This window comes from Trachypithecus francoisi, unplaced genomic scaffold (genome assembly GCF_009764315.1).
Source record: "Trachypithecus francoisi isolate TF-2019V2 unplaced genomic scaffold, Tfra_2.0 Lachesis_group17, whole genome shotgun sequence".
NCBI lineage: Eukaryota > Metazoa > Chordata > Mammalia > Primates > Cercopithecidae > Trachypithecus > Trachypithecus francoisi.
In genome coordinates this window covers 2297274-2316060 of record NW_022681462.1, presented here as the reverse complement: position 1 = coordinate 2316060, position 18787 = coordinate 2297274, and the positions used below count along the sequence as shown (strand labels likewise).

The 18787-nt window shown below is 47.1% G+C and overlaps 1 protein-coding gene across 15 annotated transcripts in view; it reads right to left on the bottom strand.

Annotated features, from left to right (window-relative positions):
- INPP4A (inositol polyphosphate-4-phosphatase type I A) overlaps positions 1 to 18787 on the bottom strand; it is a 153855-nt gene that overhangs the window by 84609 nt on the left and 50459 nt on the right. The window contains exon 2 of one of the 15 annotated variants that reach the window (XM_033238941.1): positions 13529 to 13630. The exons of 13 other annotated variants lie outside the window; for them this stretch is intronic. The gene's annotated coding sequence lies outside the window, so the exon portion shown is untranslated. Of the gene's footprint in view, positions 1 to 2544; positions 2567 to 13528; positions 13631 to 18787 lie in introns of those variants that run through there. One more of the 15 variants, XM_033238943.1, reaches the window with a different exon arrangement.

Here is an 18787-nt window from a genome sequence, read left to right as displayed (position 1 = left end):
CCTGACTCAGGGCCCCCGAGCTTGTGCTCACTGGGAGATGTTCTCTAGCTTCCCATTTCCCAAGCCTTACTGTCTGCCAGTGAAGATGGACAGATAGCAATGGCAATGAGTTAACTTCATTTACTTAACTGACATGCCTCATTAGTTTAATAAATATGTTGACTATTATAATACAGGGCCTGAACCAGAATACAAATGCACATCCCAGACTCCGATGGAGGGAGTCAGTCACTGTGCTACAGTCTGAACGTATCCCCCAGAATTCCTATGTTGAAATGTAGCCATCAATGTGACAGTATTAAGAAGTGGGGCCTTTGGGAGGTGATTAGACCCTGAGGGCTCTGGCCTCATGGGTGGGGTTAGTGCTGAATGAAAGGGCTGGAGGGAACCAGGTAGGCCCTTTTCGCCCTTCACCTTTTGTCATGTGAGGACACAGCAAGAAGGCCCTCAGCTGACCCTAAATGCCAGTGCCTTCCCAACATCCATAGGTCTAAGAAATACATTTCTGTTGTTTACCAGTCTCAGTTTTGTTATGGCAGCCTGAACTGACTGAGATACCTTGGATAGGAACATGGATATCCCTGTAAACAAGAGGGCAGAGGAGGATGCTCCAGGAGCAGAACAAGCCCAGACCATTCAAGCCTTCCTCTTCCACCTCACCAGCCCCTCAAGGTTTCCCATCTCAGTAGACGGAGTTCTGTCCCTCCACTTGCTCCAGGCAAGAAATCAAATCCAGGCCTCCTCCTTCTTTCACGTGCCACGTCCAATCCATCAACAATTCTATCAGCTCTATCTTCCCCATAAGTACAGCTTCAACTCCCTCAGTACCCCAGTTCCCATATCCTGGGAATTTGACCAGCGTCCCTCCCACAGTCCTCAGAGTCTGTGTCCAACAGCAATGATGGGGCCCGTGAACCTCCTAGCAGTGTCTCCATCCTACGCCTGCCCTGGCCTCTTTACTGTTTAGACTTTATCTGGTGTGGCCTTTGCATCAGCCACCCTGTCCGGGACTGTCCTTCCTCAGATAACAAGGCAGGCAAGTCCCTCACTTCTCTGATGTCCTTCTTGGTTCCCAGCTCCTCCTGGAGGTCTCTGAGACAGCCCAGTTTAGAACTGCAGCTCAGCTCCTTGTGGTTCACCCACACACCATGAACCTTCAGGGGATTTTCTGTAAGAAGCAGTTTGAAAATAAGTTGCCCTGAAAAAAGTGCTTTAAAATGTTTGTGCTGAGCAAAACGGGTGCTCACAATCTGGGAGATGAGGGAGATGTGTCAATAATCACAAGCACGATGTCTGGAAGGTGACAGGAGCAGCCTGGGGCTGGCGGAGGTCTGCTGGCTGCCTCCCACACCACACACTTCAGCCACTCTTTCCTCAGCACCTCCAGTTTCTTGCTTCTGCACCTCATGCTGTTTCTTCTCTGTAAACTGGCAATCTCTTTAACATGGGGGTCTCCAACCTTTTTGGCACCAGGGACTGGCTTTGTGGAAGCCAATTTTGAGGAGCTGGTCAAGGGAAGTGGTTTCAGGACCAAACTTCTACCTCAAATCATCAGGCATTAGATTCTCATAAGGAGCACACAACCCAGATCCCTTGCATGTGCAGTTCACAACAGGGTTTGGCTCCTATGAGAATCTAATGCCACCGCTGACTGACAAGAGGTGGCGCTCAGGCAGTAACGCCTGCAACTCAGCCCACTTCCTAACAGGCCACAGGCCAGTGCTGGTCTGCAGCCCGGGGACTGCGGACCCCTGCTTTAACAAACAGGTGAAGGTCTACTATGGAGCATAACAAACTGAGCTCTATTATGGAGCAGGCCCCTTAGGGACACAAAGATGATGGGAGGGTTGGTCTAGAGCTACATCACAACGTGTAACAAAGATAAATGGTGGACAGCCTGCGGGCCACAATGGTGGGGGCCAAACCTCTTCTGAAGCCTTCCCTTGGGTGAGGGGCTGGCTTGCTACTCTGTCCTTTCTAGGCAGGGGCACCCCTGCGTGCTGCAGCCAGGGATTCTGGCGCTTTTTCTTGAGATAAATCAACCCAGTGTTCCCACACATGACCCCTCTCACTCCCGCACACCAGGCCTCATTCATCATTTCATTACCACATCAATTTCCTAATACCACAGACAAAGACGACAGGGACACTGCACACGGTCTGCTGTCAGAGCTGCCTGGTTAGGACTGCAGTCAGCGTGCACCAGGGGCAGCGCGGCTCTCTCCCCTACAACAGGCAAGGCCTTTGACAAGTCTCATTTCTTACTCCACTGTCACTTGAAACCACTTGAAGCCCTCACACAATTAACTGAAAGTTTGCCCGTCTGTTGTCCAGGAAGGCCTTCCAGCAGTGCCACATAAATTTCTAAATAAGTGTATGAAAGGACCGAGGAAAGCATCCAGTGTTTCAACTCCCTCATCAAAGGAGACATGCTGCTCCAAGAGGGCCAAGAACTGGAGAGATAAGGACACGGACTTCCTGTGACCTGTGGGTTGGGCTTATCTCTGAGTGTGGGTCCACAATAACGGGGGTATCATCACTCACCTGGGGTTGTTACTCAAAGGTTGGTTCCAGGAGACGCAGCTGGAAGACTGTGGAGCATGAACCCAGTCTGGCTCCTCTATGGTGGGGGCGGGGTGCGGGAGGCTCTAAACCCCAAAGCAGGCTGGGTGTGCCTTATTCATTGCCTAAGATGGTGATTTCTCTTCCCTTTCTTCTTCCACCCAAACACAAGGCTGTCAGGCCTGGCCTGGTGCCTGCTCCTGCTTCCCTTGTTCAGAGCTGGCCACCTGGAAGCTGGACCCCAACTTGCCCCAGCCTCTAGAACAGTCTCTAACCCAAGCTCTGCTTCTCTCCTTCTTCCCTTTCGGGAGGGGTATGGCTACAGCTGCTCCTGGCTTCTCACGACAGAATGCAAAGTGGGCGGCCCACATCCCAGCCACTGCAATGTCCTTTGCTTGCCTTACAGTGTTTTGCATTCATCCCATGCCCTCACCATCCACGTCCTCAACCCAGGAGATGCAGTGACGATGCCATCATGGTGAGGACAGTCATGGGAACTCCTTCTAGCCTGACTAAGACACCACAGAGAACAGCCAGGACACTACAGCGGGGGGTGAGCTCAGGCAGAAAGGCGTATTCATCTTGGGAGTCTGGGCTGAGCTAAACACCTCAGCAGGAACATGGCTGAGCTGGCCCGCTGACTCCAAGTCTGGCAGCACATGTGGCCCTTCCCCTCTGCTTACCCATGTCCATCATCCTCCCACTCTGCAAATGAGCCAGTCCACATGGTGGGAGCTGCGGCAGCCCCCAACTTTAAACTCTCCAGCTCCAGCCACCAGAGGCCGCCTGCATGGGTGCTCTCCCAGTTCTCTCTAGCTTGAGCCAGGCCCCCCAGGCTGGGGGTGGGGGTCACGTTGTAGCGTGGGGGCTTCAACAGTACCCATGAGCTTGGGTGGGAGACAGCGCCCACAAAGGCGTGGAGCACCACCAGCCTTCAATCCATCACAACTTTCAGTAGCCAAACGGAGATTCCCCTACAGCAGGTGTTGCTTCAACTTTAAAAGGAACGGTCAAATAACTCTTGTGTTAACTAGATGGCTTTACCTTGTAGCAGACACACAACAGAAACACATAATTAGTTATAAACTCTCTTGTTTAGAACATTTAAACTACTGGAAAACTAAAAGTGATCTATAAATTAACACAAGCAAACCCCACTACAAATGAACTCGGGTTTATATTACTTTAACATGAGGGATGGAACGGGCCATTTTACAGAAAGGATCAGTCACGCACAACCTTGACACTACAGAGGCATAACCAGAAGCCTCTGCATCCTCTACTCTACCGTTGCCCAGCCTGAGGCCAGAAATGGCCAGAATGGTCCCTTCAGGGTCCACCCAGCTATCTGGTCAAAACAGCAGTCGCCAGCGGCCACCATTCCCCAAAAAAGTGAGTTGCCAAGCAGGGCAGAGGAGGCGAATGCGGCTACACCTCCCTGGACTGTGAATGAGGATCAAAGCAGCCCAGACCACAGACTCTCCAAAACGTCGTTTTCCTCCTCTGGATGAAATCAAGATCGTTTCAGGAAACAAACCCAGCTTTAGGGATTGCTGTGTGAAAACGCAGCCCTGAAAATGCTGAGTTCCTTTCCTTGACTCCCCCTCCCCGTCGTAGGGAAGGGCCCGCCTTGTGGGCCACTCCCAAAGGCAAAGTCCAAATGTGCCCAGGACCCCTTCCTCTTGTGAGGAGCAGCCACCATTCCTCCCCTCCGTCTGTTTACAGCATTGTGTTCTCCTAGGACTTCAACAGGATCTGCTACCAATACATGCAAGGGATGTAGTTTCTCACAATGTTTCCAATCAACAGAAGAGGGTCAAGAGAGGAGGAGACCAAGAACTTCTCAGGCCAAGGTGCCTTCTGCCTGCTCACCTGCCTCAACTGGTCTCCACGGGAGGAAATACCTTGTCTAGAGGTCTCTGTAGGTCAAAAACCTCAAGGGGGAAGAAATTTGTAAGTGTGAGCAACAACAACACAGCTTGCAAATGCTGCCCAGGGGTTTTGACTCGCCTGGTCCTCACACCACACTGCTGGGCTGGGAGAGACGGCTATTCTAGTTTGATGCCTGGGAGCCAGGCACACAGTGGTAGAGGGGCTCCCTCAAGGTCAGGAGCAGCAGTCAGGACCTAAAAGCAGGCCTTACTAGTCCAGTGCTCTTTCCGATATGCAGAACAGTGCTGAGCACATTCATTGGACTACTACCAAATGCTAAGAAAAGGCACCATCCTTTTCAGCTGTAGAGTTCCTCATTATTTCCCACCCTGTCCCCACCCATGTCTTCATAAGCATCCCCTGTGGTTACTCAGTCTCTGACTCCATCTCCAGCTTTTCCCATCAAGCAACGCCAAACTCCAGTCAGGACATGGGGCTTCCTAGTGAAGCGAAAGGCAGAACTTTAGGATGAGAGCAGATTATTTTTTGTATCATTCATGTTTGATTTTCTTTTCTTAAATTAAGCTGAAATTAAACCCCTTGAAGAAATATTGTTAATGTTTCTGTCAAAAATAGTTAAAAAATAAATTTTAAAAAACAAAAATTTGTGAACAGGGTAAACAGACAAAACCTAGCCCACAATATCAACTAATAGTAAAGTAAAAAAGCAAAACTATTCTGTATTTCTAAAGTGGAGACAGGGGTTCCATAAATATTGTACAGAAATAATATATTTCAGTAGGAAAGTGGAAGGGGAAATACACCCTCCTGCTGAATCAGTCAGATACAACTCAAGCCGAGGTGTCTGCGGTGACGGCTGGCTCGGTGAGCGGGGCTTCTCTGCTCTGCTTGTCTGACTCCTGTGTTTTATTTGTAACTGCCTTCTCTTTACCATTACCAACAGGCTTTACTCATTCCTGAGTTGGTAAGGGAAGAGTGTGCAAGGTGTTTAGAGAAACAGTCGCCGCTGTCTCCAGTTCTCTCTGGTGACACACGCCCCACAGTTCGAGAAGAAAGCACGTGTCCTCCCTCTCCTACAAAAGCTCCCCCGTCCTCTCTTTCAGGTTCAACAAGGAAGCGCTGCAGGGAAAGTGAACCAGCTCATCACTCTGGCTGGACACATAAAACGTCAGGCCTCACATGGGAAATGCAGGCCGCCACCAAGGTCAGCCCACTCATGAGACACAACAGTCCCAAAGACGCGCCCAGTAGTTTTCCCCAAACCTAAAGGCAAAGTGCACCCTTGGAAGGAGAGCCGGGCATCCACGCCACCTCCTAGAGGGGCTGGGCAGATCCCAACAGGAGGCTGCCTGAACCTTTTCTAAACGAGAAGCTTCATGTTCTAGTTTATGCCAGGTCAGTGAGCAACTATGAAGCCAACTTTTGGTTTTGTTTACTAGAAAGCAAGTTATTAGAATAGTACTTTAATATCCAGGCAACTTTCAAAAGTCCATGCTAAGGGAGCTTTGGGAAAACAAAGACAAGACAGAGAGCTTACAGTGAATCTGGTAAGATGGGCTCAAGCTTGCTCAATCCCATGGTGAAGAATGTCAAGGCCAGCCAAAGCTGTGGACCCCCTCGCCATTACCAGTCCTGCACCTTCAGCAGGATGGCACGTGGCCCTGATGAGGCACTGAGATTAACACCAGACACATCATTTCCTTCTAGAGCACCACGTTAAGAGCAGAACTGATAGTAAGTTGAAAGTTAATAATAACATGTTTCAGACAAGTGGAGTCAGGCGGGCTCTGTTATTTTTATAAGCACTAGGAAAGCCCGCTTTCTAATTCGCAAGTGTCAAAATTGGCTTCACAAGAAAATAAAAAATTTTCTGAGTAGCAACAAAATTCCATAAAGGGCTATAAATGTGAAGCACCCACCACAGATCAATGAAATGCCGGGAAGACAATGCTATTTTAGAAACCAGGCAGTGAGCCAGGAGACTGGGGACGACCTGCCCAAGGCCTCCAAGTGGCAGCACCAACGTTACAATGCTGTTTCTAGCTTTCTCATCAAGAAACTGAAATCGGGGAGAGACATCTTGCTCCTCTAGGTCCCATGGAAACAAAGTGGTCACACACTCAGCAACCTTACTACATGCAGATCTCTGGCAAAGTGGTGTATCACCTGTTTACTTTAGCTGTGAACATGGAATCCTGTTTGAAACATTCGGTGTTGGGGCAAACACTTAGCAAAGACACAAAAGGACTTCAGTCTTCCATATTCTCATTAAAACAAATCAAAAGGGCAGCAAGCAGTCCTGATCTTTATATAGGACCTTCCCGGAGAGAGGGTTCTATGGCTTCAGCTACTCGGCTGTGTTGCTGGTTGTTCAGCGTTCAATGTTTGGTGAGGGAGGACCCCCAATGGCAGTCCTCCAGGGGCCTCTTCCACAGTGGCCTGACCACAGCTCTTTATGGCAAAGCTGACAGTGGCTGGAATAATGAAACCTCAAAAAGAAGTGCAGTTTTCAAAAGAGTGCAACCAGCTGTGCCTCTGAGGCCTGTGCCCCTCCTTGGGCAGTGCTCTGTAGCTACCCACCAGAGCTGTAGTTGAGTAAGTGCAACCACATAGGGACAGGTGCCAACTGACACGTAGCACCTTCACACTCAACAGCAACATCTGCCTTCTTCTCACATGGCACCAGCAAAGATCAGGCTAACAGGGGAGGGACCAGGGCAGAAGACAGACAGCAGCCCTGCCTGCAGGAGGAGGAGTCTCTGTCATCCTGTCAAGCAAGCCTGGCTTGACGGCCTGAAATGCCTTCTGATGCGAGTGTCCAAAGAAGTCTGTAATCTGGAACTGGCCATTCATCTGTTCAACAAGTACTGAGCTAGGCACTTAGAGTGAACACACAAGTGAGTGAGAAGCGATCTCTGCCTGCAAGAATCCAACAGTTTAATGATGGAGTAAGACATTCAGATAACACAACTTCAAGACAAAATGAGATGCATGCCCCATGCTGCAAGGGAGGCAAGGAAGAAGCTTGAAATCTGGCAAAAGATGATCCAGCTGAGGTGAGAACTGATGTGACTTCAAAAGCAACAGGCACAGGCGCATCCAGCAACAAGCATTCATTCAGGAAACAGGAAAGTCTTGTATATTAAGGAAAGAGAGAATGGGGCTGGAGAGCCAGGACGAGGTCAATTCTGGAGCTCCTCTAACACCAGACCACAGAGCTGGGTTTTAGCTTGCAGGCAGTGAAGAACTCTCTGGATCTCCATTGTTCAAACAAATCTGAAAAGTCCTGGTACTCTCTTGGACTCTCCTATTGGGCTTTTCAACATAAATCTCTTTCTCACTTGGGGCAAACCAGGGAGGAACCTGCCCACAAGAATTGCAATGAGCATCCCTTCTCACCAGCAAAGACAGATCCCTGCTCAGACCTGGTAAAGCTGGGTCAAGATGGCACCCACCACCAAACGAATAGGCCACATTCACAACCAACACATAAAGGGCAACTCGTTTGTCCCAGGAGGTCTCCAGGGGTTCCAAAAGTCAGTTTGTCATCAGCACGACTAAACCTGGTCAGTCCAAACTCACTATCTCTGAAGGAAGCACCGATTCTGCAAATATAAAACAAAATCCAACAACATCAAAAACAACAAAAGAAACCACAACCACTTGGGTAATTCAAGAGGGCAAAGCAATTTCAGGTCTATTAGTAAAACCCTTAGAGCAGGGCCCATCTTTTGCCTTTGAGCTGGGTCTCTCAGGTGACCCGACCCATGAACAGTGCAGTAGTGAGACTGCTCATAAAAGTCACAAGAACTACCTTCCCTCTGTTCCAGAAAGATTCCTAATCTGGTTGTGGTGCTGTTTCCAAAGAAAATGCTAACAAGTAGGAATATTAATGTAAAAATAAGAAAATGTTGAGGTACTTTCACCATTATCTCTTTCTCCAAACTTTATTTACATCTGAGTTCTGAGAGGGAGAGAATGCATTGAGAACAAAGGCCCTCACAAAGTGTCTCCCTGTCATATATTATACGTAAAATTATCGCCACCAAGAGCAGTGACAGTGAAAGCTCATTACAATTTCTACGTGTGCTTTTACATTTTTTAAAACACTCTTGGTAGCTGGAAAATAAAGAGATCAGGAAAAATGTGCCTTTGGAATTCATTTTTTAGAAGTAATCCCATCTCCCACTGGAAGAAACCTATAGAAAAACTAAAAATTGTAAACCGACATGTAGTAGGTACAGCCTCCAAGCCGCCTCAAGCCCCTACTTACCAACAACTTCAGGCCGTGCCTCCGTACGCACAAACCAGGACATTGACGGTGGAGCCACTGTGGGCAGGCCTCTGGCAGAAGGAATGCTCTCTCTCATCTGGAGAACTCGGCCAGCCCAGGAGAACACAGGTACCACCTAATGCTCTCAGGACTATCATCTGGCCCCATAACCAGGATTCCGTGAGGACCGGGCTCTTGGATGGCCAGATGCACGCCCACTAGCAAGGTGTGAACACATTCACATCATTCCAGAACAGTGTGCCCAGGAGGTGGGCACTGATGCAGGCAGATAACTGAGGTCACAGATACCGAAAGGATCAGCCAGAGAAACCTGCACAGGCCAAGACGAACAGTAACGCCGCTCAACGCTTCACAGCATTGCTCAGCTCAGCAGGGCCTGGGCCCGACATGTTCTTCAACCACTAGTGAGAGGCAGATAAATGTGATGCAAATGCAACTGATGTAGACTTGGAGCCCCTGGGCTCTCAACTTGGTCCAGGTTTGAATTTAACTCTCAAATTCCAGGGAAATCACAAACGAGGCACTTCAGTGTCCCCCTGCCAGATGTGGTCCCTTTCCCCAGCCCTCACCTCCCTCCCCCAGGCTATGATTCTATGCTGGTGGAGGGCCCAAAGCGCTAGCAATGGTGTTTCCTCTGTTTTGTCATGTGCTCCTCACAACAAGGCCTGCCTCACCATAGGGAAATCATGACTCCCTGCCTCAGTGAGGACATCAAGGTTCAGAGAATGGGGGGCTGGGGTGATTCTTGCCCTCAACATTCTGTGTACAACCAGCAAGGCTGGAAAGAGCGCAGGACTTTGACTTCCACTGTCACCTCCCGAAGTTAGCATGGATACTACAGTATTTCCTGAGCTACTGGCACTCAGGAAATCACTGCTTCTACCATGACCTTGTACTGTGCTCCACAGGTTTTTCTTTCAATACACCTTTTTTTTTTGAGACGAAGTCTTGCTATGTTGCCCAGGCTGGAGTGCAGTGGCACAATCCTGACTCACTGCAACCTCCCCCTCCCGGGTTTAAGCAATTCTCCTGACTCAAATTCTCCTGCCTCAGCAATTCTCCTGCCTCAGCCTCCCAAGCAGCTATGACCACAGGCACGTGCCACTGCACCCAGCTAATTTTTGTATTTTTAGTAGAGACGGGGTTTCACCATGTTGGCCAAGCTGGTCTCAAAGTCCCAACCTCAAGTGATCCACCTGCCCCGGCCTCCCAAAAAAATTCCAGTGCTGGGATTATAAGTATGAGCCACTGCACCTGGCCTAAACACATTTTTTAACTTAAATTTACTACATGGAATATTTTAAACTAGCTAAGTATTTAAGTATTTATAAAACAAATTTAACTCTTCAAATAGAAGGCTTGCAGCCATTCCACCAGTGGCAGTAACAAAGATTTTCTGCTTGGCCAAACCTGAGTCAGGTTCCTGAACCTTCCAGGCCCATCTGTGCACTTCCTTGTAAAACCCAGTTTTGGCCGGGCGCGGTGGCTCAAGCCTGTAATCCCAGCACTTTGGGAGGCCGAGACGGGCGGATCACGAGGTCAGGAGATCGAGACCATCCTGGCTAACACGGTGAAACCCCGTCTCTACTAAAAATACAAAAACTAGCCGGGCGAGGTGGCGGGCGCCCGTAGTCCCAGCTACTCGGGAGGCTGAGGCAGGAGAATGGCGTAAACTCGGGAGGCGGAGCTTGCAGTGAGCTGAGATCCGGCCACTGTACTCCAGTCCGGGCGACAGAGAGAGACTCCGCCTCAAAAAAAAAAAAAAAAAAAAAAAAAAACCAGTTTTAGCAAAGAACCCTGCTAAGCCAGTTGAGCAAAAACCTCCCCTCCTCAATATCTGATTAGGTTCCTCTACCAACATTCCCTAGGTGATGTTTGATTGTCCTGGCCAGTCTTTAGCAAGAATCCTGTTAGGTGGGTTTAGCCAGAATCCACTTTACTCTTGATGTTTCCTCTTAGTAAGTTCTCATTCGCTGACCTCCTACCCTGTTCCTAGGCTATAAATTCCCACTTGCCTGTGCTGTCTTGGCAGTTGAGCCCAATCTCCCTCCGCTGCAAGCCCCTGTTGCTGTGGTCCCCATACCTATTGTGATGGTCCTGGATAAAGTCTTCCTTTATTCATATGCTTTCATAAGTATCACTGAATGACTTTCTTCTGGAACAGCAGACATCCCCTTTGGGAGACAGTGGACCTGGGGCAGGGTGCATGGAGGACAGCATGCCATCTCCATCCACAGCTGGATTTTGATTTCCTCCCTATTTTCCCCCCTCAGACAGTGCTGGTGGATCATCAAACAGACACCAATCAGCTGCTGGCTGTTGGAGCATCTGGCTCTCAGCTCGCACCCAATGTCATAAAGTGGGGACAATACTCCCACCGTAGAGGTTCTCTGAAATCTCAAGTAAGAAAACATGCGTGAGGGTTTTGTAGACCACAAGTTACTAAGTTAACCGACACTAGACCTTGCTAAGGATCAAATGAGATACACAGCCAAAACTACCTTAAAAGGGTAGGAGTGAGGATTTCAATCTTTAAATGACACACTCTCTCTGGACAACAACACGGCCCAAGGTTGTGACCACTGGGAAGGCTTCCCCTGGAATTAGATATGGGTCTGCCATTGACATTTCATATGGCTCCCCCAGACCCACAGACACAAGTACACTCTGCTGGGTCCTGGGCTCAGGTTCACTCAAGCCGCAGGCTGAGCAGTTAGCCAGACACTTGCACCCTCCCCCATCCATCACTGAAGGCCATTAATCTAGCCAAGAAACTTACCACTTCTCTATAAAGGGGAATACTGTCCTTTTGTCCTGGAAAGTTACAACAGCCCAATTAAAAGACTTTCTGTGTGAAGATAAGGGATATATAGGAATTCTCTGTACTTTCCACTCGATTTTTCTGTGAACTAAAACTGCTCTAAAAATTTTTAAGTTTATTAATTTTCAAAAAGGGACTTTCTGACACTAATTCCAAGGGGATTTTTTAGCTGCCCTGCCCTATATAGTTTAGAATAAAGGGAGAAAATAAGTAAGTCCCCAAACATACCAGTAGTTAAGCCTTTTAAGGCATAAATTTTGGAGTTCTGCATTCATCAGATTACTTGGAGCAACATTCAGAAAAGCCTTGAAATCTCAAATAAAGTTAAATAAATATAGCATTCTGTAGATCTTAAACAAGGCTAGATGAGAGGATTAAACCATGTAGTGAGGACAGGTTTCTACAGGGAAGCTGCAAGGCAGTTCTAAAAATACTGTTTGATGATCCACCACTGTTTGAGGGGAGAAAATAGGGAGGAAATCAAAATCCGAAGCAAACCTGGCATTTCTGGGATAACTGCTGACATGCGATTCTCTTCCCCTGTACCACCGTGCTCACAACCAGATCCCACAGCAGGCTGACAGATGGCTTCTGTCACCAGGCTGGTCAGCAAACAGATACGAAGAAGGGTAGAAAGAAAACCATCTCTAAAACAGTCTTTTTTATTTGTCATCATCATTCATGACTGCGCTTTGATAATTGTGAGTGGGACTGCTTTCCTACTTCCTCAGGGGGGCAGAACTTGGCAAAAAGAGCATTGAGATTCCACATTAGACATGTGAATCAGTCTGCTCAGGTTGCCTTAACAAAATCCCACAGACAAGGGGGCTTAAACAATAGATATTGATTTTCTTACAGTCCTGGAGGCTGGGAAGTCCAAGGTCAAGCTGTCAGCTGATTCAGTTGCTGGTGAGGCCACTCTCTCTGGCTTACAGATAGTCACCTTCAAGCTGTGTCCTCACATGGCCTTTTCTCTGTGCACCTCTTTCATGAGTTCTCTTCTTATAAGGACACCAGTTCTATGAGATTAGGGTTCTACTTTTATGACCTAATTTAACCTTGATTATCTATTTACAGATGCCATCTCCAAATACAGTCACATTGGGGGTTAGTACTTCAACATATGGATCTGAAGGCGGGACACAATTCAGTCCTTAACACAGTACTTTATGGATTGTGTCTGCATCTTCTGTCTTATCATCACCCAATCCAGCACCTGAATTGGTGAGTATTGCCAGTGAGAGGCCAAGAGCCAGAAGAGCCAGCTTCTGCTTGCAGAGGGTGCACAGTTGTAAGAGTTCATTTTCATGCTGCTGATAAAGACATACCTGAGACTGGGTAATTTACAGTAAAAAAGAGATTTAATGGACTCACAGTTCCACGTGGCTGGGGAGGCCTCACAATCATAGCAGAAGGCAAAAGGCACATCTTACATCACAGAAAGCAAGAGAGAATGAGAAGCAAGTGAAACAAGTAACCCTTCATCAAACCATCAGATCTCGTGAGACTTACTATCATGCGAACAGTATGGGAGAAACCACCCCCCATGACTCAATTGTCTCCCACCAGGTCCCCGCACAACACATGGGAACTATGGGAGTACAATTCAAGACGAGACTTGGGTGGGAACACAGAGCCACACCATATCACTCCAACCCTGACCCCTGCCAAATCTCATGTCCTCACATTTCAAAACCAATCATGCCTTCCCAACAGCCCCTCAAAGTCTTAACTCATTTCAGCATTAACTCAAAAGTCCACAGTCCAAAGTCTTATCTGAGACAAGGCAAGTTCCTTCTGCCTACGAGCCTGTAAAATAAAAAGTAAGTTAGTTACTTCCTAGATACAATGGGGGTACAGATATTGGGTAAATACAGCCATTCCAAATGGGAGAAATTGGCCAAAATAAAGGGGCTACTGGTCCCAGGCAAGTCGGAAATCCAAAGGGGCAGTCAAACCTTAAGACTCCAGAATGATCTCCTTTGACTTCATGTCTCATATCCAGGTCATGCTGATGCAAGAGGTGGGCTTCCACAGCCTTGGGCAGTTGTGACCAAGTTCTGCACAGCAAAGCAAACAATCAACAGAGTGAAAAGACAAAATCAGGATAGAAGAAAATATTTGCAAACTATGCATTAGACAAGGGGTTAACTTCAGAAACATACAAGGAACTCAAACAACTCAACTGCAGAAAACAACTAATCCAATTTAAAAATGGGCAAAAGATCTGAATAGACATTTCCCAAAAGAAGACGTGCAAATAGCCAACAGGGTATAGTCCCCCGCTCCTGGCTCCTTTCACTGGCTGGCACTGAGTGTCTGTGGCTTTTCCAGGTGTGCGCAGTGAAAGCTGTCAGTGGAGCTACCATTCTGGGCTCTGGAGGACAGTGGCCCTCTTCTCACAGCTCCACTAGGCAGTGACCCAGCAGGGACTCTTTGTGGGGACTCCCACCCCACATTTCCCTTCTGCACTGCCCTAGCAGAAATTCTCCATGAGGGCCCCACCTGTGCAGCAAACTTCTGCCTGGACATCCAGGAGTTTCCATACATCCTCTGAAATCTAGGCAGTGGTTCCCAAACCCCAATTCTTGACTTCTGTACACTGGCAGGCTCAACATCATGTGGAAGCTGCCAAGGTTGAGGCTTGCACCCTCTGAAGCCACAGCCTGAGCTCTACCTTGGCCCCTTTTAGCCACAGTTAGAGCAGCTGGGACACAGGGCACCAAGTCCATATCAACAGCGAAGCAGAGAAACCTAACTCCCTCTCTCTCCTCCCCATATCTGACCTGCTGAGAGTAGGGTGGAAAAGACCTTCCATCAAGCACTTCCCAGTGATGATTTCCTGAGTGCTCAGGGCCACATGTGAAACCCAGAGTCGGAGAGGGAAAAGCAACCAGCTCAAGGTCATAAAGCAGATAGCAGTAGAACCAGGACACTCCAACCCCAGACTATAAACTCCAGGCCCCAAGCTTCTTCCTCACTCTACAGCTGTTTCCTTAATTTGCATTTCCCTGATGATTAGTGATATTGAGCATTTCTTCCTATACCTGTTGGCTATTTGTATGTCTTTTTCTGGGAAATGTCTATTCAGGTCTTTTGCCCATTTTTAAATTGGATTATTTGTTTTCTGCAATTGAGCTGTCTGAGTTCCTTGTATGTTTCTGATGTTAACCCCTTGTCTAATGCACAGTTTGCAAATATTTTCTTCAACCCTGCAGTTTGTCTTTTCATTCTGTCAATTGTTTCCTCTGCTGTGCAGAAGCTTTTTAGTTTAATGTAATGCCATTTTTCTATTTTTGCGTTTGTTGCCTGTGCTTTTGAGATCTTATTCAAAAAGCCTTGCCCATACCAATGTCCTGAAGTGCATCACCTATGTTTTCTTCAGCAGTTTCATAGTGTCAGGTCTCATATTTAAGTATTTATTTGATTTTGAGTTAATTTTTGTATATGGTAAGAAATAAGGGTCTTATTTCATTCTTCTGTAGGTGGATATCCCATTTTCTCAACAGCATTTATTGGAGACTATAAGACAAAAACGTAATTCTAAGCCCCTCAAGCAACTGAACTGGACCCCTCCTCTTGGCCAAGAGCGTTTCAGAGTAAACCCGAAAATCTAGTTAAGGCTATGATGGGAAGAGGAGGTTGGACATGTCTCATTTATACCCTCCTCCCTTTGAAATTTAGGCACAACTGACTAGCATTAACATTAAAACAGAAGTCTTAAGACTGATAAAACATAGATCTTTTTTTTTTTTTTTTTTTTTTTTTTGAGACAGAGTCTCGCTCTGTAGCCGGTTGGAGTGCAGTGGCCGGATCTCAGCTCACTGCAAGCTCCGCCTCCCGGGTTTACGCCATTCTCCTGCCTCAGCCTCCGGAGTAGCTGGGACTACAGGTGCCCGCCACCTCACCCGGCTAGTTTTTTGTATTTTTTAGTAGAGACGGGGTTTCACCGTGTTAGCCAGGATGGTCTCGATCTCCTGACCTCGTGATCCGCCCGCCTCGGCCTCCCAAAGTACTGGGATTACAGAAAACAGAGATCTTAAGACTGACTCTCTGTAGTAATAAGACATCAGATTCCAGCCTAACTCCAGTATAGCATCATACGACAGATGGTAGGCCCTGAAAGACATAAAAATATTTTACTCCAAAATATATTTATTTGACATATTATGAAGTAGCCCTGCAAAGCTGTCTCTTGTGGGGAAAAATCTACATTCTGCAGAAAATCCCCTTCCCTTTCCAGGTCTGTTGCCTGACCCAGGAGAGAATTAACCAAGCGTCTGGCACCATTTTAGGTCCTTTAAGAGCTCTAAAGCCTACTACCTGGAAGCTTCATCTGCATGATAAAGCCCTGGTCTCCACAACCCCTTATCTTAACCCAAACAATCCCTTCTATGATTCCAAGTTTTTAGGTAGTAACTTAACACTTTCAACCAACTGACAATCATAAAATCTTTGAATCCACCTATAAGCTGAAGTCCCATCAATTCGAGTTGTCCCGGACCAAACCAATATACATCTTACATGTACTGATTGATATCTTATGTCTCCCTAAAACATACAAAACTAAGCTGTAGCCTGACCACCTTGGGCACATGTTCTCAGGATCTCCTGGGGCTGGTCACTCATATTTGGCTCAGAATAAATCTCCTCAAGTATTTTACAGAGTTTGACTCTTCATTGACAATACTGTCCTTTCCCCATTACCTGTTCTTGGCACCTTTGTCAAAAATAAGTTGGCTACAAATGTATAAATTTATTTCTGGGTACCAGTAAGGTACTAGTATAAAAACAGACAAGTAGACCAGTGGAACAAATACAATAGCAGTTTTAAAGTCTTTGTTAAGCCCAACATCTGTATCCTCTCCCAGGCAGCTTCTGTTGCCTGCTTTTTTTCTGTCATATCCATTTTTCTGTCATTGCCTATTTCTTTGCATACAATTTTGTGTTGAAAATGACATCTTAGCTAAGACATTGTAGCAACTCTGGATACTACAAGCCCCTCTATCCCAGGGCTTGTTTTTGTTTGCTTATTTTTTCAATGACTTGGCTGGACTCCTGTGGTGAAGTATATTCCCTTCCCCACCCAACCTCTGATGTTGCTCCTCAGGGGGGCACAGTCTTGAGTGTACACACATTCTCTCCGGGATGACAATCATTTTATCAGGGCTGTCTGCATCTACCCTACTCTCTTTCTGAAGCTGCCTGCCTCTGGTGTTTTCATACCCAGCTGTTAGATCTCACTAATTGCTCCCTGATTGCTCTATTGTTTTTGACAACTGCCTAGGGCATAAATTGTCCTACATTTTATCTAATTAAATGGAGACCTTTCACAGGGATAGTTTTTGATGTCAGGGTTTGAGGTTTGTTCTGACCCCAGATGACTCTTTACTGTCTCTTTCCTGGTCTCTGGCCCAAGTTTTTGCCTGTTGCTTATCAGCCTCTTATTAATTACCACCAAAATCTCCATTTTTTTTTTTTTTTTTTTTTTAGAACACCCTTAGGCTTGAACTTTCCCTACACTTTTATAAACAAAGTGAGTATCTTTCAGAGAGCTTCAGAGCTTTCTGTTATTATATCCTACCTCTCCTACTTGGGAAAATGGAGTCGCTGTTCTGGAGCTGGGAGCACAGACAGCCCCACTTCTCTCGGAGTGACACTTCCACTTTATGAACTGGTGCTGGACGGGAGCAGTAGCCTTTGCTCTTCTTGGCTTGATTCTCCTAGGATGGAACCTCTGCCCTACAAACTAGCTGGACTGACAAAGGGCAACTGGGGACCCAGTATTCGCAGCCTCAGGTAGAATCTCTGCCCTATGAGTAGGGGCTGGCCACATTCTCCTGGAATTTAGCCTCTGCAACATGGAACCCTGCCAGAGGTAGAAGGATGCTGACAGCTTGCTCTCCTGGGGAGATGCCATAGCCCTTGAGGGGAACTTGGGGAAAAGGGAGCCCAGTCTTCTTGGTCACTCTTGATAGCTTCTCATGCTGAGCTGGGCAGTGGATGGGAAAAGGGAAGGAGGGAGCAGGTCCTGGCTCGAGTGCCACAGACATCTGCTATTCTTACTGAGATGTAGCAGATTTTCTTGAATAAATGTTTCTTCATTTGCTGTATGCCCTTAGGACGTATATACGGCAAGTTTCCAAGTTTGGTTGTTTTCTTAAAATAATTTTTATCGGTTATTGTTTCACTGAGCAACAAGTCCACACAGCCCCTAATACCACCATTCCAGAAGCGAATCCCAATAAAATTTAATCTTAATTTCTTATTCTTTTTTTTTTTTTTTTTTGCGACGGAGTCTCGCTCTGTCGCCCAGGCTGGAGTGCAGTGGCCGGATCTCAGCTCACTGCAAGCTCTGCCTCCTGGGTTTATGCCATTCTCCTGCCTCAGCCTCCCGAGTAGCTGGGACTACAGGCACCCGCCACCTCGCCCGGCTAGTGTTGTGTATTTTTTTTTTAGTAGAGACGAGGTTTCACCGTGTTAGCCAGGATGGTCTCGATCTCCTGACCTTGTGATCTGCCCGTCTCGGCCTCTCAAAGTGCTGAGATTACAGGCTTGAGCCACCGCGCCCAGCCAATTTCTTTATTCTTAATCCACAAAATGTTATACTCAAAGTTCCTTCCTGCTTAATATGCCATGTTAGGGAAGCTGGCATTAACCTGGAGAATATGAACTCTACACTCTATGTAGAGTTCTGCCTCTCCAGATAGAATTAAACCATGCTTTTAAAAAGACATTATTTTTAAACACATTTTTTAAAGACATTATCTTTAAAAAAGACTTTGGGAAGCCAAGGCAGGCAGGTTGCTTGAGCTCATAAATTTAAGACCAGCCTGGGCAACATAGTGAAACCCTGTCTCTACAAAAATTAGCCACGCATGAAGGTGCACACCTGTAGTCCCAGCTACTTGGGAGGCTGAGGTGAGTGGACCTCTGGAGCCTGGGAGGTTGAGGCTGCAGCAAGCCAAGACTGTACCACTGCACTCCAGCACGGATGACAGAGTGAAACCCTGTCTCAAAAAAATAAAATAAAAACAGAAAAATAACAGTCACCCAGACATATATCCTCATTAGTAAATAAGTTGAAAAGAAGAGGAAAATTCAGTATCATGAGAGGTGTGTGATCACCAGTCACCAGGAAGTCAGGGTAGGCAGACAAGCCACATCTCCCTCGAAGTAGCTCCCTGGACATGCAGGGGGCTCAGTTCCCACTCACA